General features: G+C 34.3%; 1 long non-coding RNA gene across 7 annotated transcripts in view; it reads right to left on the bottom strand.

Annotated features, from left to right (window-relative positions):
- Nucleotides 1-22,939, bottom strand: part of LOC134739414 (uncharacterized) — a 66,520-nt gene that overhangs the window by 11,895 nt on the left and 31,686 nt on the right. For 2 of the 7 annotated variants that reach the window (XR_010126048.1, XR_010126049.1), the window contains exon 2: nucleotides 19,337-19,438. The exons of 2 other annotated variants lie outside the window; for them this stretch is intronic. This is a non-coding gene — a long non-coding RNA (uncharacterized LOC134739414). Of the gene's footprint in view, nucleotides 1-2,606; nucleotides 2,744-17,439; nucleotides 17,650-19,336; nucleotides 19,439-22,939 lie in introns of all 7 variants that reach the window. 3 more of the 7 variants (XR_010126043.1, XR_010126046.1, XR_010126047.1) reach the window with 3 other exon arrangements.

Here is a 22,939-nt window from a genome sequence, read left to right as displayed (position 1 = left end):
TTCCTTTTAGACTTCAGACTGTCAATTTTGTTTGCTCATTTCAGGAAAAAATCTGGGCTCCACTTCCTCCCTCCTGCGTCACGGCTTGGAAATTTTCTCTAGCAGATAAACTGAGTTAATTGTAGGATTTGGCTGTTTTGTTTTCCATATCTCAGGGATCATTGCCTTATTGTCTACATCTTGAAAATGGTTGACATACTTTGTCTGTGATTTTGTTTACTGCTTTTAAAGTGGAAGAGAGATGCATTTCCCATTACTCCATTTTAGTCACATGAGTTTAGCATGGTTTGTAAAGTTTATAATAAAAATTGTCTGCGTGGTGATTTCAAAAATTTCAGTATTACATTTCATTATGCAGTCTGAAATCATTCGTCTCATATTCAGAGATAAATAGATTTAAAGAATCCATGAGTTATCTTTATTGGGATCAGTGCTTTTTAAATCTTGGCTAAACAATTTTTTTCCTACAGAAAATGGAAATTTCTACTTAGATGTTCTCCTTTTAGGATAAAATTATTTTTAAATGGTTCAGTTAAGCTTTTAAGTTTCATACTGTGACCATAAACAAAAATTTAAAATGTCTGTCTCTATTCTTATTTGCCCATTTTTTTTTTTTTTTTGCTACTCTACTTATCTGTATTTACTTTGTATCAGCATTAGTAGTACTCAGGTTCTATCAAGTAAGAATCAATTGAATAATTGTAATCAATATACTATAAATATATCCTAAATGTAATAAAGCACAATTTAGAAAAAAAATTCTTATGAATGGGTTTCATTGAAAGTAGGTCATTTTTTCTTTGCTGGATAGTACATTTTTCTAGTATTTATAAAGCTTGCTCTGCTGGCAGTTAATTCATGGCCCCAAAATACAGAATATAAATTACTGTTCTTGTTGCATGGAGCAGAGAAACATCTGCTGGTTATTAACATAACATTTGAATCTGACAGAATTCAGTTCTGGTTTGTAAAGTTTATTACAAAAATTGTGTGTGGTTAATTCAGAAGCTTTAGTGTTACTTTTTATTGTGGTGTTTAAAATTATTCTTCTGAAAGTTGTGTATTTTTTTTCTTTTACAATTTTAAAAGTTTTTCTTTTTTTTTTTTTTTCTTTTCTTTTGAGACAAGGTTTCACTCTGTCACCCAGACTGGAGTATAGTTGTATGATCATGGCTCACTACAGTGTCAACCTCCATGGCTCAGGCACTTCTGCCCCCTCAGCCTTCCTATTAGCTGAGGACACAAGTGTCTCCCTATGTTGCCCAGGCTGGTCTCAGAGTCTCAGACTTCTGAGCTCAACCAATCAAGTGTGACCCACCATGCTCAGCAAAAAGTTTCTTTTTTGAATAATTTTTGACATTTAAAATAAGGTTATTAAAACCACAAACTACACATCTATGAGGGCTATTTGGTTTTTAATTTATTTTAGTTATTATTTATATATTTATATCATTATCTTTGTTGATGAGTTGTAAGATGACTTAATTTTGCTCATTTGCAAACCCCTCAGGACTTCCTAAGGAGAGCTCTCCTTAGAGAATTCCCTTCTTCTATTATTGGTGTCCGTGTTGTATCTTATACTCCTGATGCTAAGCACCTCCATGTAAGCATGGCCTTCTTTATCTACGGCAGGAAAAATAGAAGGAAAATACTAATATAAATCTTCATCTTTTAGAAAATCTTCTTATCTTTATGAAAACAGTTGACAAGGTGACCACTTGCAAGATGTCACAAGTAAAAGTCAAAGACAAAACCTCATGAATATTTTATAGACATACTACTGTATTCTGTACTACTAATTTGAACTCTGTTCTAGGTACAATATACAATCAATGCTAACATTTAAGGATATTATCAACAGAGGCAGGAGAGAAAAATGTGTGTTTTCACTCAAGGTTTATGTCTGGCATTCTTAACATTTTTCTTGAGGTATTTGCCCCAATATACTAGAAATATGCAAATACTATGACAATTTAAGAAATATATGGGTGTTTTCAATATTCTGGAGCCAAGACCATACTCATGTGCATAAATTACCTTCTATAATGTTTATCTGTTATTAATCTAAAAAAATAAATACACCTATCTAAGTTGTTCCTAGAAAGGGGAAAACATAATCACTTTATTATTTGACAATAAGATAACTGCAATTGAAGCTGAAATGCATTGAATGTTTTTAAAGATACATTTCTCAAGATTTAGATAATTTTTTAAAAATTAGTTCTTCTCGGCTGAAATCAGCAGTCGTAAAATCATATAATCAAGGGAAGCAAAGTTTAAAAAAGGCCAAGATTCACTTTAAAACAATATATCTTTTAAACGACACACTCAGGAAAAGTTATCTCAGTTCTATTTCAGGGCTTTCCAATTTGAGTCCCCTTCATATTACATATTATGTTTCTTCTTCCATTAATTAGTCAACTTATGAAAGTTTAGATCACCCTCTTTGTCACATTTCCAAACAACCATTGTCAATTTCTGCTTCTGACAAAATGAAGTAGATGCACATATTCTATTCCTTCTACTAAGTGCAATTAAAATTATTGTACATTACATGTAAAACAAATGTTAAGAAGCCTCTGAAAAGTGGAAAGAAAAATGCTGACCAGTTAAGGAAATCAGGACCTGAGGAATCATTATGGCGCTGAGTTTCCTGGGTTTTCTTTTTGCTTCATTTTTCTACAACGTGTAGTTGAAGCAGCTGGTGAATCAGAATAGCCAATGGACACAGATAATAAAAGCCCTACTAGGACAAAGAAAGCAATCAGGAAAAGACAGTAAACTTTTGTACGATAATTGTTTTAGTCTAGTCCAATACTGCATGGAAAACTGGGTGTCAGACCCAATGAAACATTCATAGACTGAATGGTGATCTAGATCTCTACCCTGTCAATGCTGTAGAGAGGTGGCCCAATACTCTGCTGTTACTATCAAAGAAGACAATCAGGGTGCCAGAATTTTCCACCCTGACTGCAGGTAATATACTGCTTCCTTTCAGGGAATCAGTGGAGGCCACAAAAGGAACCTGGGGTCCCACCTTCACTGGCAGTAAGGTGTGCTCCTACCCCTCACTTCTCGGGTAGTGTAAGGGGTTGCTTAGTGGAGAGTCAAGATTTTCACAATTGCGCATCAGTAATGAGGCCATTCTCACTGTAGTGCCAAAGAAATCCACGTGGGGGCCGGGCACGGTGGCTCACGCCTGTAATCCTAGCACTTTAGGAGGCCAAGGAGGATGCACCACGAGGTCAGGAGATCGTGACCATCCTGGCTAACATGGTGAAACCCCGTCTTTACTAAAAAAAATACAAAAAAATTAGCCAGGTTTGGTGGCGGGCGCCTGTAGTCCCAGCTACTTGGGAGGCTGAGGCAAGAGAATGACATGAACCCAGGAGGCGGAGCTTGCAGTGAGCTGATATCGCATCACTGAACTCCACCCTGGGCAATAGAGCAAGACTTTGTCCAAAAAAAAAAATAAAAGAAAGAAAAAAGAAAGAAATCCATGTGGGGACTAAAAACTCCCACTCCTGCAATGTGGCAACAAGGACCTCCTCACCAGGGTGCTGATAAAAGCAGAGTGAAAAATCTACATCTGTTTGATGGTAATAAGGTAGAATTCCCCTTTCTCTTGCTGTTAACAGTGTTAGAAGCCCGTTTGTAAAGGCTTAACTGAAATAAAATCTTAAAATATGAAATGTCAATTTTCAATCAAAAATCATTTATATCAAGAAATAAGAAAACCTCAAACTGAAAAAATCAATAGGTGCCCACAAAAGATGACCGATTTTGGTTTTATATAACAAAGATTTTAAGACAGCTATAATAAGAAAGCTCCAAGAAACACTTTATAACATGCTTGAAACAAATGAAAAGCCTTAACAATAAAATGGAAAATCACATCAAAGAAATGGAAGCTATAAAGAAGAACCAAAAGAAGAATATTGGTACTGAATAAAGCAATAAACAAAATAGAAACTTTTTGAATGGGATCCAGAGCAGAATGGAGAAGATAGAGGAAAGGATCCATGAACAAGAAAATAAGACAATATAAATTACCTAATCTTAACAACAGATTTAAACTAGACTGAAATAAATAATAACAGAGACTCAAGGATCTGTGGGATAACAATAAGAATCTAACGTTCTAACTTTTTCTCTGTGAAAGTCCCTGATATGATAATGAAAAGACAAGCTACAGATTGGAGTAAAATATTGCAAGTTACATACCTGGTAATGGACGAATATCTGGAAAATATTTTTTAAAACTCTCAAAAAACAGTAGTAAAAAAAAACTAACTAGGACAATTAGGAAATGAGCAAAAGACATGAGGAGACATTTTACCAAAGATGCGTGGTACATCCGTAGATGGCAAATAGGCATATGAAAGGTATTCAGAATTGTTAGCTATAAGGACATCCAAATTAAAAACCTGTTAGAACTGCTAAAATAAAAAATAGTGACACCACCAAATGCTAGCAAGAATGCAGAGAAACTGGATTATTCAGACATTGCTGATGGGAATGTAAAATGGTGCAGCCACTCTGGAAAGAAGTTGAGCAGTTTCTTAAAAACCAACATATAAACATAGAAACCAACAAAAACCATGAAATTACCATACAGCATAGCTACTGCACTCTTGGGTCTTTATCCTGTAGAAATTAAGACTTAAGTTCACAGAAAAACATGTACATGCATTTTTGTAGCAGCTTTATTTGAAGTAGCCCAAAACTAGAAGCAACCAGTTTGTCCTTCAACAGGTGAATGATTGATCAAACCATGTTGTATCCATAACATGAAATACTACTCTGCATAATAAAAAAAAATCAAACCATTGACATGCACAATAACTACCTCCAGATAATCATGCCTGTGAAAAAAATGCTAAAAGTTTATATACTATATAATTCCAGTTATATAACATTCTTGAAATAGCAAAATTATGGATATGAATTACAGAATAGTGATTACCAAAGATTTAGAGGGTGGTATGGGTGAGAGAGAAGAGGGTGTAGTTTAAAGGGCAAGATGAGAGATTCTTATGATAATGAACATTTTCTGTATTTGACCATATCAACCTCACTATCAGGTTGTGATGCTGTACTATAGTTTTAAAAGACGTTACCACTGGAAAAACTGGTTAAAGATACACAGAATCTCTCCATATTATTTCTCACAACTGCAAGTTAATCTCTCTATCTCTCTCTTTCTCTCTTTCTATCTATCCATCTATATATATGTGTATATGTATATGTATTTATTTGTAAATATATTTATATATTTCGTATATACATATATATGAAAATGTATGAAATGAAAAAAGAGATGCACACATTGACCATTGTTCAAATGCTCATGTGAATATCTGCTTCTGCTTTTCATTGACTTCAGAAAATATACAATAAAAATATTTTTTCTCTCTCTGTTTTTTGTTTTGTTATAAAAAGTTATCTATTTTGAGTTTTTGCAGTATACTTGAAGAAAAATATTTACTAAAAAGAGTTACTTACTTGTTCAGCAGACAACAAATATGGAATATTTTGTTTAACTTGTGCCTTCAGATGTAGTAAAGAAGAACCAGTATTTAGCACTATTTGAACTCAGATAGTTTTACTCTAAATCTCAAACTCTTAACTATATGGTTTATTCCTTCACTCAATCATCATTTGTATTTTGACAAACTTACAAAATATATATCTACTCTAGAACTATTTATTGAGTTTCAGACCCATAAAACAGCTTCCTAATGAATATAAAGTAGCTACCAAAATCTTAGATGTTAAAGCTGGACTCATCAGAATATCAGAGTAGACTCTAATATCGTACTGGGTTTGTATCCCTGCTCTATCAGTTACTAGTTGTATAACTTTATATATTTTTTTAAATCTAAATATCACAATTTCTTTATGTGTAAAAGAAGTGCAAAATTACTACTATTATACAGGACTTTTGTGGGAGTTGACTTAATATACTTTAAGCAGTAAGTGCCTGGCACATAATGCTACATCAATGTGAATTATTTTTGACATTTTATTGTTATCATTATTAAGAGAAGTAGCTATATAATTATTTATTATGCCCCCGTTTTCTCCCTGTACCTTACTTTCATTATTTCTGAAGTCAGGGAGTGAAATGATCCTTCATTTAGTGGCCAAGTAAATCTTGAACATTAATCTTTTTATGTTCCATTGTAGCATGTAATCAATCTTTAAATATTGTCTATATTTTCTTCTTAATATATCTGAAATATGTTCTCTTCTTTAAATTGTATAATGTTAGCACCATTAGGTTGCAGACAATAGGAATTAATATTTGTTCACTAAATATTGCATATATTTCAAATTGGCAGGAGGGTCTGAAATCAGGCTTAGGAATGGTAAGAAAATAGATCAGTTTTAGGGCATTGAATGATAGAAACTCCTCAACAGCATCCTGGGGTAACCACCTCCAGAATGAATGAATGAACTCCACTATGCATGGGTTCTAATGTAGACAAAATGCCTTTAGGAGTTAGCCAGTTCCCCGGAGATATGATATCAGGGGCTCAAATGTGGTTGTATTTATTTACAAATTAAGTACTCAGCATCTTTGATAAAGTTTTTTTTGTGTGTATGTATGTTTATTTTCCTTTCGTTTTTGATACTAGACACCTATAATTCTGTGGACACTGTTTGCAATCCCAATTCAAAAACTCTATGGTGGCTAAGAAAGGTGTTCAGTTGGTATCCAGTGAATGGGCCTCCCTCATCTTCAGATTAGGAAGACTTTTTCTGTAATATTTGTACTGGGTGAAACTTTCTCTTACTCTAGGCCCTTTCTGTGAGGCTATTTTGCTTACTGATTTTCAAAAATTCCCTGTCACCCATATACCAAATATGCTTCCTTATGGTTCCTTGTCAGTGCCTATAAGTCTGAACAGATACCAAACTTAGACAAACTGGATCTTTCAAGTCTACCCACTGAGAGGGTTTTACTTTTCCAGTGCCCTTTAGGACCACTTTCACTTGAGACTATAACACTAATAAAATACTGTCTGCTTTTCATCTAGTAAAGACTAGACAGGGAGGTTCTTATATATGAAAATGGGATGGAGATGTCTCAATGGCTGTCTGGGAAAGTTTTCATGCTTTACTTGCATACACATGAGCCATCAAGGGTGGCACTTCTTCCTTCACTTTCAGTGCTCTTTTAACACATATTCCACAACACTGAATTGCCAATGCATGTTAATCATAATAATCTACCATTCTTTATTAAATCTGTTTATTTGCAAGGAATACAGGGTGCCTGCATGTTTTAACAAAGGAATTTCATTAATACAGTGTATCAGCATGACATCTTGTGAGATCGTGAACTTCTCAATGTTGATATGATTAAGTTGAGGCACTGAACAAGAGAATCAATATTGATAAAGATACTTTAGCAAGAATACACTATTATGTTTTCTAGATAAAAGCACCCTTTAAATATTTTCTCTTCAAAAAACGGAGTAAAAGCATTCCTTAATGTGGCATCCATACTGATTTATTCCAATTAAGGACCAAGTCTGCCATAACAGCTTAAATTTGAAATACTTAATTAAACTTCTTAACATTCATTATCACATTTCAAATTTCATTCTTTTTCTGGTATAGATAACTTAGAAAATAAATCAAGATTTATTAAAAATCACAACGAATATTTATTTCAAGTATTTAATGGTATGAACAACCAATTGAAAAGCAAGTCTGCAATAACAGCTTAAATTTGAAACAATACTTGTATTATATACTCATGTATTTAATGGTCTGACAACCTGCATACTGAACTTCAAGGATATATAATACTGAAGGATTTGACACTTTCTAATAGCTTTCCCTAAGAGGAAGTAAAGTAACAAGGGAGCCAAGAAATGTTTCAGAGTTCTGACTCGAAGAACAAAGAGCTGAGCATAGACAACTATAACAGAAGAACTGAACATTTATAGGAAGAAAATAGGCACAGAGGAAACAACAGAAAACTGGGGATATTTAATCAGAGAAAGCAGAGAAGAAAGGGAGAAGTAATATCAGATGTGATTTGATTGGGGATGTAAATAAATAACCAAATTTGAAGTACTTTGTAGTCTGAGTAAACATGTTTTTTCTTCATTCTAAGAGCAGCTATGTAGCAAAGAAAAGGTGTTAAGCACAAAAAAGTTTTAAAACTAATATGATCAGTTTGTGCTTTCATTTAATTACACATTATTCATGTCACAGTTTAGACGCCACACCTCCTAACAAACTTCTAGTCTTTGTTACAAATGCACACAAAATATCGTTATTTGGTCCCATTATTTACATTAAAAGCACAGGTTGTTTAATCTTTCGTAGTATTTATTAATCAGTATTATAATTGTTTACCTTTTAAAATTTATTCTAGAACAAAGTTTCTTTGAAAATATAAATTGTGTCTTTCACATAGCATGGTTCACAGTAAGAACTCAATACATTCTTGTCAAATAAATGCTTAAAAGTCAAGTATGCTGCTCATTGTTGTCATATATTCTGTCATTACTGTCTCCTGTTAGTTATTCCTGTCAGTTATTGTCTCCTGTTAGTGAGCCCCTGTATTGCAGCATATGTTCTAATATCTGATGTCTCACATCTCTCTAGTAATCTAATGGTAGCAATTTTCTGCAACTTTATCAGACTCTAAGCATTTCACTTGTAAGTGAAAATTATAAAAGAAAAATTAGTGCCAATATAATTTCTAAGTCTCTATGGTATGATTCAAAAGAGAAACTGATCATAACAATGCATCTTCAAGTGATACTCTCTATAATATCTTAATTATAATCTAGTCAATAAATGTTACTGGTTTCCAGTTTAGCAGTGTGTTGTATAAAGTTCTTATTTTGCTTTCTCACTAAAGTTAAAAGAGAAAATAAACAGTTGGAAACTGAGGTCACAGATTTCATTATAGAAGAAAAAATTAGTCAAGCTAAGAAGATAAGTGTCATGCTATGTTTTTACTTTATTTTCACTAATTTGTTTTTTGAAATGGGTCATATTTTTCTTTCAACTCTTTGTAAAATAACTGCAATTATACTTTAGTATGTTCTATAGCTACCATTAAATTAGGTAAATTAAGAAACAATTTTCACTATTGCTTATTTTGAGTGATTTAACCACCTATCTTTCATTTTAACTGGTGCATTTTATTTTTTTAAAAAAGCAATATTATCTAATTTAAGATAACAAGTATATCAATTTTAATTTGTTTTATTTTCATGTTTACTCTTGCCTAATATACTCCAAAAACAAAATCTAAATGTGATTTACTTACAGTTTAATAAAGTATGCTTTATTTTCATATTGGATAACAAGGATTAAGATCATATAATTTCAAAATAATAGACTTGAAAGACTAGTAAACCCAAAGTAAAATCAATAAGCAAATAAATGAAACTTCATCCCAGTTCCTGATTGAAGTCAGGCAGCTTATTAATTTCAAGTATATAGTCTACTTCGTCCTAGCTCTACCCCACTTCATGTTTAGCTTTCCTTCCTGACTGCTGCTTACTATAGAAAAAATTCCACTATAAACAAAGCTTAAATATTACTGTCAATGAAACAGACATTGATCTACTACCATTTGCTGATAGAACAGCCTTATATATATTTCTCCACTAGCTTCTGCAGTTGCATAAGGTCTAAACTTTACAATAAGAAACTTATTTTATGTCAATAGCTACATCAGTGAATCACTTATTTTATAATTTATGTTGCTTCCATTTCTCTGATAAAACACTAACTGATACATGGCTAAGGTATATGACACAGTTTTTCACTAAATACATATATGCATATTTAAATATAAGATATAAATACATAGTAGCAACACAACCAAAAATGTCTCTGAGAATTTTAATCAATCATCATATCTGCGCATTATCAATGGAACAGTACTGAATGTAGATACAATTTACAAAATGCTATCATAAGCATATTTTGCATAATAATTGCCAAATAAAGTTCAGATTAGAAGTGTTCCTCTAAGTTAAACACGTAAGAAAAGTCTCTAATTTAATGAAGTTAAATTTACAGTAGAAAAACTGGCTCCAATTGAGTAATGAATTGAGCAATAAAATATATTACCATATCTTATAAAAAAATTGTAATTGAAGAATCATTTATGGATTAGAAATAGTGAACATTTTAAAATTTGGATGGTTCATTATTTATCCAGAATCCAGCTCCCACACCAACACAAACATGCAAAAAACACCTTCCTTTAGATTTTTTAAAAGACATTAAAAAGTCCCAATATTATAAAACATATTGAAGTATATGTTTATTACTGGTATCTCTGTGGGCAAAGTTGCTTGTAAAACAACAAAAACAAATAAACAGTGAAATGAAAAGTAAATGACTGGGCATGTAGAAAACATTACATTTTTAAAAAAACTGCTACACCAAAAATACCACTATTAACAAAGTTTAAGTATTACCGATAACAAAATGGAAAAGGCAAAATTTATGAGACAAATATTACAATACTGAATAAGAACTTTCATATAGGCATTAAGAAGATTAAAGAAAGAAATCATCTTTTAAAAAATAACCCTTATAATGAATAGACAAATGAATGTTGATAAGTTGATTAAATGTTGATTAACATTTAAGACTAGTATAACATTAACACTATAACTTCTTTTTTTTTTTTTTTAAACATACTACATGGATTTATTGAATTTTTTTCCTTGATGTAGTCTTAGAACATAAAAGGGATATACAAATATATACCTATATCTTTTTTTTTTCTTTTTTTTTCTTTTATTATTATTATTATTATTATCATTATTATACTTTAGGTTTTATGGTACATGTGCGCAATGTGCAGGTAAGTTACATATGTATACATGTGCCATGCTGGTGCGCTGCACCCACCAACTTGTCATCTAGCATTAGGTATATCTCCCAATGCTATGCCTCCCCCCCTCCCCCCACCCCACAACAGTCCCCGAAGTGTGATGTTCCCCTTCCTGTGTCCATGTGTTCTCATTGTTCAATTCCCACCTATGAGTGAGAATATGCGGTGTTTGGTTTTTTGTTCTTGCGATAGTTTACTGAGAATGATGATTTCCAGTTTCATCCATGTCCCTACAAAGGACGTGAACTCATCATTTTTTATGGCTGCAACACTATAACTTCTTAAGGACAGGAAAAGCAAAAATACTTAAAAATCACCATTATTTTGCCTAATATCTTAACTTTTCGGAGGTCTTACAGATATTCAGGTCATAATAATTATTTTTGAATACCAAGTCCCCAGCTTGTTTTTTCTTTTAGTAGGGCATTAATTCTTGAATATGTCCTCCATCTGTCTCCCAATCTAAAATATACATCCTAGCCTTCATCAAGCCCAGCCCCATGTAATAGCAATTGTTTTCCAGGTAAAGTGCTTTCTGGCACTAATTTGAGTAGTGTACAAAATTCTTGATTTTGTTCTTACCACATGAGAATCAAAGGATACTTAGAAAAACTAAACATGGCTGTCAATTATTCATATAATAAGCAACTTTTCAGGTTATTATGGAGTCAGCCTACAAGATCATTCCTTCCCAGAGACCTCACATAGTAAAGATACATCTGTGGGTCATAGCATTTCCCTTAATATGTCTAAGATACTTCATTTTGTCTAGAATATTAAGATAGTAAAAAACACAGATTTGCCTCCACTATGTTTACCTCTTCTTTTCTTAACCTAATCCTTTCCATGATTGAATCTCAACAACTCTTTACTAACAAAGCTTGCAACAAACTATACCCTAGTTCAAACTAAATAGTTTGCACTAGAACTATCTACCTAAATACTAATTTACAATTTTCAAAGAATGATAATAGATTGTTTCAAATACATACATACATATATATATATATATATATACACACACTCAACTTTCATAAATGCTGCCAAGACTTTAAAGAAGTAAAGAGAGAGATACCAATTTTGCTAATGTGAAAGTAGTTGTTAACCTTAGCAAGAACAATTTTATTGCAGGCACAGAGGCGGAAACTAGATCAGGCTGGTTGAAGTGTAAGGAGCAGGTAAAGAAAGAAAAAAACTAAAATTAAAAAAAAAATTAAAAAATTAAAAAAAAAATTGTCCTATGAAATTAAAGTGATATTTTTATTTCTTTTCTCCTCTGCCCACTCTCTCTCTCCTCATTCATTACTAATGACAGTAAAAATCTATAAAGCATTTTTATTCTAGTAGAAAGGATCTAATAGAAAAGTTAAAGTTAATAACATAGAACAGAAAGGCAGTATCACAAGGGAAAATATATTTGAGCAGATGAAAAGTGTTGGAATTGAAAGCAAATATTCAAGAAATGCCCTGTCACGGGAAGTCAGTGTAGTAAATTTGTATAATTGTATATGTCTTGGCATCCATTTTGAATATAGATTTAACTTGCTCATACGAGAAGCAGGGCTCAGTCACCTTTGACACAGTTTTCAGTTCTATATCACATCCAAAGAGCTCCAGAAAATGGCCAGAGATAAGGACTTAGAGGCATTTCCACCTAGTAGACTGAGCTCCTCCATTTCCTGTGCTTCCTTTAAAGGGATCATTCACCCATTCGCCCATGAACTTGAAATGACCACACCCTATTTTTTTATGTATACTGCAAGTTGCCATGTTCCCTCTCTTGCTTCCTGACTCTTCATTTCTGCCTTGCATGACTTGAGAATGGAGAGCTGTCTTCCCAACTCATTGCAACTTCCCTGCCCAGGATCTGTAAGTTCAAAAAAAAATGTGATAGTGTATTAAATTTGTACCTTCTATCAAAATACTAGGGGTTGCTCCAGGCCAGGTTTTCCCCAGGATGCTGGGGAGAACACAAGGTCAGACTCTTAGCTCCAGAGAAATGGTCAGGCAGGCATAAACTGGACACGAGTCAGGCAAAAATGTCTGCAAGGATAAATAAACTTTTCATGTGAGGGATGTCCTGGTCATGGGCAACTAAGCATTAAGACATCCACTAGTTAAAAGAAATATCCCATAAAAGGTACACTGAAAAAAGTCACATTCAGCTCCCCTTTATTTTCCGTTAGGGCTTCGTACTCTGGTACTGGAATGCTAATTTAGTTGGTGGATCTCAAAACAGGCAGATACTCATACTTCAAGAAAAGTGAAGAAGCAGATGTGATATACTTAGTGGTAGAAATATTGGGGGTGTAATACCTGATAACTTCTATTTTCTTAATAGATTAGGGATATCTGAAGAAAGATCAGATGAAAAAAATTATTCCTGAGAGGAAAAAGAGCTAAATGTGAGAATTCCACGGCAATAGTAATTAGTATTTAAGTTTATAATGATAAGATGTAAGTAAAACCAATCTTTTCTCATTTTACTTTACTCAATAGTGTTCAAATGCTTAATTGTATGCAAAATAAAGGTCAATAGTTGAATTTATCCAGGTGAACAGGAGAAAAGTGAATGCTAGGGCTTAAAGAATTATATTTTCCAGGGAATGACTAAAATAATAGATAATGCAGTTTAAGAAGGGCAAATAGTTAATTGTAACGAGTTGTGACTGATGCTAATTATTAGGTAAATTATTAAAAGTGTTTGTGTGTGTGTGTACTCTATGCTGACTTATGTTATATAAATTACTGACATAAAAACATCATAGGGAAATAATATAATAAAACACTAACCTCTATACTATATCTGACCTTGCAAATAAACCCTACAAGATCAATTATCCTTTCAATTATCATGTATTCATCATCAAACTTCATCACTTTTTTGCAAATATATGAATGATACATGTGTTAGATTAAATGTCCCCCAAAACCCTTGTGTTTCCTGCCTTGATAAATCTTTGCTTTTCATCATAATTATCAAGTAATTCTGCAACAATAAAAAGTAAGAAAAACTACACATCATTTAGTAAATACAAGGTGAGGTACCCAGATCCCATCCCTCCAGGGCTGAGGCACTCATTTGCCCAGATGCTGCTGCGGTATTGGCAATATTGACAGCTGTTAGCCGAGTTCCTTGCTGGGAAATTTACTGGATTGAAGAGGCTACTTCACCTAAGTTTATGTCTCCGTGTAAAAGAGTTCAATGATTTCTTGATGGGCATGTAAATAGCCTGGCTCTTCATCCCAATTACAGACATGGCTAAAACTCTAACCCATCTCCATATTTTGCCATCAGATGAACCGAGAAATTTTAGGCAACTGCATTGTAGTTCAAGCTCTTACTCTGCTTGACTTCACTTACTATACTTCCTGAAAGTTTTTGGTCTTTAACTTTTACAATTATTTGAATATCAATTTTCACCTCAGAGACTGCTTCAAGAGAAACCAGACATATGATTGCTGGTCCAAAGATTCGTCAGGATAAAGCAGTTAGAAAGTGGACTTTTACATGTGGTTTTGTAGCTTGTTTACCCAATGCCTCACTGGCAATGTTGTCCTCATCAGTTGTGATAGGTGGAGCATGCAACAGTAATATGTTTGTTAAAATTTTCATTAATGGTGACCTGCAATAGTTTATCAGTGCAAGAGAATTATCTTGAGTATAAAATATATTATGTACTTGAGAAATATGTGAGATATAATAATTATATGACACTTAAATCTTGGGAAATCCATGCTTTGCAGGAAAGAGAAACACTTAGGAAAATTAGTCATCCATTAAAAGTTAAGTTTGAAAGCCAGAAGATATCTCTGGCAACATACAGAGAGACTCCAGTATCCTGCACCAGAAAGCAGAAATAGATGAGGAGAAGGCAAAGAAAGAAATTATAAGACAAGCAGTTATAAAGGTGTTGTTTTATTCTCAATTAGGCCATCATGTATGTCTGATCAAGCCCCTGTTAAAAAGATGAAAGCCTAAGATTGGAGAGGGAATAACTGGATCAATGCAGATGAAAATATTAACTCAAATATATTCCTTTGAATCATTTTACCCTGGTGAATCAGCCAATTTCTCCCCGATAAAGACAGTGCTAGTACCTTGCCTAAGAAAAATATGGGCACCTCTACCTTGCAAAACAACACATATTTACCTTAAAAGGTACTTGTTTTCTTTTCTTGGTCAACAGATTAAAAACTAGAGCTGTTTCAAGATGTAATACAGCCAGGCAAGTTTGATATCTTCTATGATTAAAAAAGGTCAAAACTTTGAAAGAGCCACAAAACATTCAACATGCACCAGCAGGGGCAAAGAGAGTATAGCAAATCCCGAGAAATAGGGAGAATTAGATTTCCAGAGTTACCACATTATTAGATTAAACTATAGTTTTCAACAACAACAAAATTACAAGGCATACAAATAAGCAGGAAAGTATGACCCATTCAACGAAAAAAATAATAAACCAACAAGTCTGTCCCTTTAAAACACCTGATGGCAGATCTACTAAACAAAGATTTAAAATAACTATTTAAAGATGTTCAAATAATTAAAGAAACTTAAGAAAATATTATTCAATCAAAAAATAAACATCAATAAAATAAAAAGAAATTGTAAAGATTAAAAGTACAAATAAAATTTTAAGAAATCACTAAAGGGATTCAATGGCAGATTTAAGAATCAGAAGAAAAAAAATCAGCATTCTTAAAGATAAAACAATAGAAATAATTAATTTGATGAGCAGGAGAAAAAAAATTGAAGAAAATTAAACAAAGTTGCGGAACACAATCGAGTGGTCCAAAATACACATTCTGGAATTCTTGGAAGGAGAAGACACAGAGACAAGGACAAAGAGAAAATTTGAATAATTAATGACTGAAAGCTTCCAAATTTCATAAAAGACAAGAATATAAACACTCAAGAAGCTTAAAGAACTGCAGGTAGGATGACTTCAAAGGAAACCACACCCAGACACATTATAAGCAAACTTTCAAAAAACAAAGGCAATTTTGAAAGCAGCAAGAGAGAAGCAAATCATCACATCAAAGTGACCCTCAATATGATTAACAGATTTCTGATCAGAAACTTAGGAGACCAGAAGGCAGGGGGCTAACATATAAAAAAGGTCTAAACAAATCTGTTAACCAAAAATCCTATCTTCAACAAAACCTTCTCTCAAAAGTGAGATAGAGATTAAGACATTCTGAATAATCAAAAACAGAGGAAGCATGCTACCAGTAGTCCTGTCTTTCAATAAATGTTCCAGGGAGTCATGCATGGTAAAATAAATAGCACCAGAAAGTAATTTCAATCTTTGTGAATAAACAAAGATTTGAATATAGGTAAGTAAATACACAGGCTATTATAAAGATTAGTATTATTGAAACAATAGTTTGTAACTCTACTTTCTGTTTTCTACATAATTTGAGAGACTAATACATATTTAAAACAATTAATGTGAGAGCTAGTATTATTGTAGCTATGGTTTGTTGTAACACCACATTTTGTCTTTTATGTAAATTAAGAAACTAATGTCTTTAAAAGAATCATTAGTTTATATTTTTGGACACACAATGTATGCAGATGTAATTTTATGACATCAGCAACTAAAGGAAGTATTGGAATTAAATTTGAAAAATTTAAATGAGTGTATTAACTTCAGTATGCTAAATATAATTCCTGTTGTAACCACAAAGAAAATAGATAAGTAATATATACAACAGGAAATCAAGTAGGAATTTGAATGTTTCACTACAAACACACACACACACACACGCACTAAAATGAACATATTTGCCACAGTGCCTCCTTTATCTATAGCTTCGAAATATCTCCTGTAGAAATGGCAAGATGGCTTTGAAGATGCCTCCTTCTCCATAACGAAGGCAGAAAATCAAAATTGTTCTTGTTTTCTGAGGAGAATAGCAAAGATTTGTACCATTCTTAACAATCTAAAGGATACAGGGATGGTGAGATACTATTATATCACACTCAACTCACCAGTCTGTTTTATATGAAAAACCTGAGAGATCATTGGGTATGACAGTAGATTATCACAAATACAATTCATTTGTTCCCAAATTGCAGCTGCTGTACCAGATGTGCTCTTTGCTAAAGCATGTAACTACAGCCTCAAGTACACATGATGCATTTATTACTCTGAAAAATTCATTATTAACAATCTCTATCAAGGAAATAAATCAAAAACAGTTCACAATGGACACTTTGAACAACCATGAATATTTATATCTCATTTCAGTGCTATATTAACTTGCCACTGGCTTCTGTTACAGTATATTATAAAACAAAATGTCATTTGGGAACTGTGTGGAACATCACATTTTGTATGATATCTCTGTTTTCTTGTTAATCAGATCAGATAATTTAAAAAATGACTATAATTTAGAGGTCTTGGTAATGCAAATGCTGTGCACAATTAGAAAATAATTCCTATCAAGTTTCAGAAATCTACCACATCATGAGAATGTTAGTAGTCCCAGTAATCTGAGGTTACATAGATATGCCCAAAAGTGTAAAAGACAAATGGTTGTACCTCATTCTTTCCACCACTAAGTAGTAATCACCATGCTTCTCAGGCTTCTTTGGGTTCTGGAGGCAGCATATTCTGGATTTAGGGATACAAATTTGACTCACGTAACCAATGAACAAAAAGACTTGTGGGGCCAATACAAGCTGTAAGGTGGCTTAGAACCTCATTTCATCTCTCCTGCAGCTGTGCTGGCTTCTGTCTCTCTGCTCAGACCTATGATGACACAGGTGTTTCTTAGAATATACTGAGAAAAATGTAGGCTTCTTTAATAAGTGGACCCACTGAAATATGCCTACAAGCTCTGCCTCTCACAAAAGACTCCAGTTGCATTACCAGTTCCTTAGAGATGCCTCTGAAAGACAGCAGTGAAGGAAGCCCAACCCCCTCTCTCCTTCCCCCAGCAGGGAAGAAATTTGTATGATGCATTTCATCACCCACAAGTTGAAAAAGAGGCACATAGTATATGCAACCCAAAGTATATGGAATTAATAAAAAAAAAAAAAAACTCTCAGATTTTTTCCAAACTCAAGGCAATTTTTGGAGGTTATATTTGTGTAAATTAAAACATCTGCAGTTTTGATGTGCTGAGACTGAAAAAGAATGAAATAGGATGAAACCAAATCAAATACCTAGACTTTCAGAATTCATAGTTTTACACATAAAAGCCTTGTCATCTAAACTTAGTCTTTTATTCCCATCTCTTTAAAAGCCACTCACACATAGGTGTCCAGCCTCAATTTCAACATATGGAAATAAGGTATTTTCCTCCCTTAAATTTGTATCAATGACTGGATTATTCATTTTTACTCCCAAAGACATTACTATTTTCTAGACCACAAAAATTAAAACCTTCAAAATATATCTTCTTTGTTGTATGTCTTATTTTATATTTAGTATAGGTGCTCTTTTCTGATATTAATGGTCTGTTAACGTTGCTGATCATCAGGAAATCATCCATTGCAATGTGTGCAATTTATGCAGGCAGTAGCATCTGAGGTACACATTTTTTATGACTGAAAATGGTCACACCTTTCCTTCTGCTAGGATTTTTATACAGATATTTGTACTAATCAACTTAGCATGTGAATTAGTTTGTGATTTGCTGTTAAGTCTATACCTATTTTTAGTGCTCCTTGGCTTTCACATCCTGTAGAAATAGCTTGTGTCTAGGGTGAAAGGTGGTTTACCAGAGCATGATTTAAAAAATATGTTTATGAAATAAATTCATGTTTATCTTTGTGTTGTGTCTCATAGTGGGTACCTTTGCAAGTTCTTGTTGCTCTCCTGTCCCTCTCCTAGCACTTGTTATTTGAAATTCATTACTTTGGCTGAGGGGCTTAATGGGGCCCCAGTATGTGGCTTGGTTTGAATCTTTGTGGTTGTAATAAAGTTATCCTTCCCATGGTATCACCACTTCTACAGTCTAGACAGTGGAGACTTCCTTTTCCTGTCCCTCCCCTGCCTGTACTACTTGGGGTCAGCACTTAAACTCACAATTCCTTCCTGAATTGTGCTCACTCTCCCTCTTCTTCCCTTCTCTCAACTGTAATAAGTATTCATCAATATCTTAAGGTCAGCAGTGTTCCATTTTGTCACCAATCAAGGTTTTTATTCCATAATGGAGAGAGAAAAAAATTTCTTCACTGCAGAAATTTCTGTTGAACAGAACTAATACAGAGTTCATTGCCTACACTGCAGCTGTGTTCACTTTTTGTGAACTCTTCTCTGTCTACCTGCTGAGTCCATGGCAATCGGCCTATAATGGGGAGTGCAGACTCCCCACTTTCGGGACCTTCAAGGATTTTCCCACTGTCTTATAAGCCCAAACACAGCCTTTTCCAATTTGTTACCTCTCTTAAATGAATTTTTTTTACTAGTATCACTTTTTACTAGTATCTACCTTCAGATGATCATGGGTGCAAATCTCCTTTCTCCCTGGAGATATTTTCTCTCCTTAGATTTTGGGCCAGTTGTTTGCTCTCTTTCCATAGGTTTTTCAAATCTATGAAAAATTTGAAAGAAATGTCAACAATTAACTGTGGATTTGTTATAAGGAAGCTACTCCTTCTCTCCAGATCCTAGGGTAGAAAACAACTATCTTTGTGTCTGAAGAATACTATCTTTTGTTACACATAAAACTCTACATATAGTATGTCTTCTCCTAGCACATTAAAAATGTCAGTCCTTTGACTATTGGCCTTTTTTTTTTTATATACTAAGAAAAAGTACGTGCTTCTACATAATCTCAAGATTATCACACTTAAGAAATTTAATAGAGCCTTAGAGGGCAGAACAAAATGACCCACCTTCTCGCTGTGACCCCCTGAACACCACATTGAATAGCCATCCACACAAGAATGCACCTTCATAAGAGCCTAAAATCAGGTGAGCAATCACAGTATCTGCTTTTAACATCATATCAAGGAAAGAGAAACTGAAGAGGGTAGAAGGACAGTCTTGAATTGCTGATAAGACAGCTCTCCCATCTCCCAGCAAAAACGAGTGACTCAGAGACAGAATCTGTGTGCTTGATGGGTAGAAAGCTCAGTAATGATGCGACTTTGCATTGGAACTAGTGCTTAATGTTGCCCTGTCACCGCAGAATGAAATGCAGGACAGAATTCACCCAGAGCCCATAGGAAGAACATTTAGACCAGCCCTAGCCAGAGGGAAAGTTTCCATCCTAGTGGTTGAAACCTGAGTTCTAGCTAGTCCCACCACCACAGGCTAAAGCATTCTGGGATCCTAAACGAACTTGAATGGTGGCTGTGAGGACTACAATTTCTAGGCAAGTCTGGGTGCTGTGCTGGACTCAGAGCCAGTAGATTTGGGGTACATATTACCTATGAGATACCAATGGGGCAGGCAAAAAAGTGTTTGTGTCACCCCTCCCCCAACCCAAGGCAGTGTAGCTCACAGCTCCAGGAGAGACTCCTTCCTTCTGCTGGAGGATAAGAGAGGAAAGAGTAAAGAGGACTTTGCAACTTAGATACAAGCTCAGCCACAGTAGGATAGACTACCAGCCAAAGTCCTGAGCGCTACATGCAAGGCCTTAGCTCCTGGACAATATTGCTGGACACACTCTGGGTCAGAAGGGAACTTGCTGCTTTGAAAGGAAGAACCACGTCCTTGCAAGATTCATCATCTACTAACTAAAGGGCCCTCAGGCCATGAATAATATTTGTGTTACCCAGACAGTATTAGCCACCAGCCTCGGGTAGGACCCAGGGCTGTTCTGGCTTCAGGTCATACCCAGCTCATTCTCAGCTGTGTTGACCTTGGCAAGAGCTTCTGTCTGCTTGAAGAAAGGAGAGGAAAGAGTGAGGTCTTTGTTTCGCAGCTTGGGTGCTGACTCAGACACAGTAGAATAGAGCACCATGTAGATTACTAAGATTCCTGATTCCAGACCCTGGCTCCTGGGCAGCATTTCTGAACTCACCCTGGGCTGAGAGGGGGAGTTCACTGCCCTTAAGGGAAGGACACAAGCCTAGTGTGATTTGTATCCTGCTTAGTGAAGAGTCCTTGGGCCTTGAGTGAACATTGGTAGTAGCCAGGCAGTGATACTGCAGGTATTCAGGCAAATTGCAGTACGGTCTTGGCTTCGCATATGAACCAGCACAGTCCCATTGGTGGTGGCCACAGTGAAAACTGATTGTTTTAACCCTTCCCACAACCAGGCTGCTCAGCACAGAGAGAGAGAGACTCCATTTCTTTGGAAGGGAGTAAGGGAAGAAAGCAGGAGTCTCTGCCTGGTAATCTAGGGAATTATTTTGAGTCTTACCCTAGATCACCATCTTATAAAGTTATAAACTTACAAATCTTATAAAGTCACAGCAATCCTGGGCTTTGGGTGCACCCTAATGTACATATGGGTACAATGACCAAAGACTTAGATCACAACACTCAATTCTCTTTGAATAATTGGAAAGGCTTCCCAAGAAGGACTGATAAAAACAAGCCTAGACTGTGAAGTCTACAATAAATACTGAACTCTTCAATGACCAGACATTGATAAACATCAGTACTACCTAGGAAGCATCATTACCATCTAGGAAAACATGACCTCACTAAACAAATTATATAAGGCACCAGCGACCAATCCTGGAGGGACAGGAACATGCTCCCTTCAGACAGAGAATTTAAAATAGTTGCTTTGAGGTAACTCAACAAAATTCAATATAACACAGAGAAGGAATTCAGAATCTTATCGTATTTAACAAAGCGATTGCAATAAGTGAAAACAATCGAGCAAAAATGCTGAGATAAAAAAATTTAAATGACATGAAGAATGCATCCGAATCAACCACAGAATTGATCAAGCAGAAGAAATAATTATGAGATTGATGACAGGCTACTTGAAAATACAGTGAGAGAAGACAAAAGACAATGTACAAAAACTAATTAAGCATACTCACAAGATTGAGGAAACAGCCCCTAAGGGCAAATTTAAGAGATATTGGCCTTAAAGAGGAGCTAGAGAGAGAACTTGGAGTAGATAGTTTATCCGAAAGGATAATAGCACAGTGTTTTCCAAACCTAGAGAAAGATGTCAACATTCAAGTATAAGAAAGTTATAGAACACCAAGCAGATTTTACTAAAAAAAGACTATCTCAAGGAATTTGATAATCAAACTCCAGAAGATCAATAATAAAGAAAGGATCCTAATAGCAGCAACAGAAAAGGAACAAATAACATACAATGCAGCTCCAATTCTTCAGGCAGAAGACTTAGTGGAAAACTTGCAGGCTCGGAGACAGTGACATCACATGTTTAAAGTGCTGATAGAAAAAAAAAATGCCTTTACCCTAGAATAGTCTATCCAGGAAAATATCCTTCAAACATGAAGAAGAAATGAAGACTTCCAGAAAAACAAAACCTGAGGAATTTTATTAACACCAGACCTATCCTACAGAAAATGATAAAGGAAGTTCTTCATTCTGAAAGAAAAGTTACTAAGAAGAAATAAGAAAACATTTGAAGGTACAAAACTCTCTGGTAATAGTAAATACACAGAGAAACAGAATGTTATTACACTACAATTGTGGCATGTAAATGACTCATATCTTGAGTAGAAAAAAATAAATGATGAACTTATCAAAAATAATAACTGCAATATTTTTTCCAAACAGACAGTATATGATATAAATAGAAATAAAAAGTTAAAAAGTAGAGAAATGTACTTAAAATGTAGAGTTTTTATTCTTTTTATCTTTGTTTGTCTGTTAGTTTCTTTGTTTGTTTTTCCAATCAGTGTTGTCATAAGTTTAAAATAAAATCACCCCACTGCACTCCAGCCTGGGTGACACAGTGAGACTCCGTCTCAAAAAATAAAAAAGAAAAAAGAAAATATTCAAATAAAATTAAAGATGGAAAAGGAGACATAACAACTGATACTGTTAAAATTCAAAGGATTGCTGGAGAATACTATAAACAGCTATATACCAATAAATCGGAAGACCTAGAAGAAATGGATACATTCTTAGACACATACAACCTAACAAT

This window comes from Pongo pygmaeus, chromosome 3, assembly GCF_028885625.2.
Source record: "Pongo pygmaeus isolate AG05252 chromosome 3, NHGRI_mPonPyg2-v2.0_pri, whole genome shotgun sequence".
Classification (NCBI taxonomy): domain Eukaryota; kingdom Metazoa; phylum Chordata; class Mammalia; order Primates; family Hominidae; genus Pongo; species Pongo pygmaeus.
This window is presented reverse-complemented; position numbering and strand designations above follow the sequence as displayed.